Raw genomic sequence first — 594 nt, 5'->3', positions numbered from 1 at the left:
CTGCTCCCTGCCACATGCTGCCCCCTCCCCTGCACTGCCCCCTGCCCCCTTGTATCATGTTTGCTCTCTCCCACCCACTGTCCCTTTTTGTCTATTATTCGCTATCCCTTCTTTTGCCCCAGCTATCATTTTCACAGGATTTGTCAGAGGCTGTGGAACAAAAGACTGAGAGGGAACAATTTCAGGATATTATCGCCTCCTCCTCTCCCTTACCCGTCTCACAGACACACAAATGAATACACATTTACATGTCAGGTATTTAGCTGTTGTTCTTATCCAGAATGAGCTGTGATAAACACATATATTGTTTGGGCGATTTAACTTTTGGCTGAATTGTTTGTCGCCTGCCCTTATCCTGTTCTTTTTTTGTTGTTTTCATCATCATTGGTTTTACAGAGAGTCACATACCATGCCTTTGAGACCACTTGGAACAACCTTCACATTCAAGTAACCCAAAACAAATATGACTGTTCAATGGCTTTCAGTGGTAGAAAATGAAATTCCATTCACCCCTATTGTATTGGATTGAAGGCAGGAGAAGAAATGATGGCCGCAAAACTAAAGGAAAACGCAAAAGGCACTATCTAGAGCCAG

The 594-nt window shown here is 43.4% G+C and overlaps 1 protein-coding gene across 1 annotated transcript in view; it reads right to left on the bottom strand.

The window, feature by feature from the left end:
* LOC118343162 (ephrin type-A receptor 7) overlaps positions 1–594 on the bottom strand; it is a 95,184-nt gene that overhangs the window by 55,860 nt on the left and 38,730 nt on the right. The window lies entirely within an intron of this gene.

This window comes from Morone saxatilis, unplaced genomic scaffold (genome assembly GCF_004916995.1).
Source record: "Morone saxatilis isolate NCDOM2014 unplaced genomic scaffold, NCSU_SB_2.0 Contig9, whole genome shotgun sequence".
Lineage (NCBI taxonomy): Eukaryota > Metazoa > Chordata > Actinopteri > Moronidae > Morone > Morone saxatilis.
The sequence above is the reverse complement of the archived record's forward strand: the minus strand, read 5'-3'. Positions and strand labels throughout refer to the sequence as shown.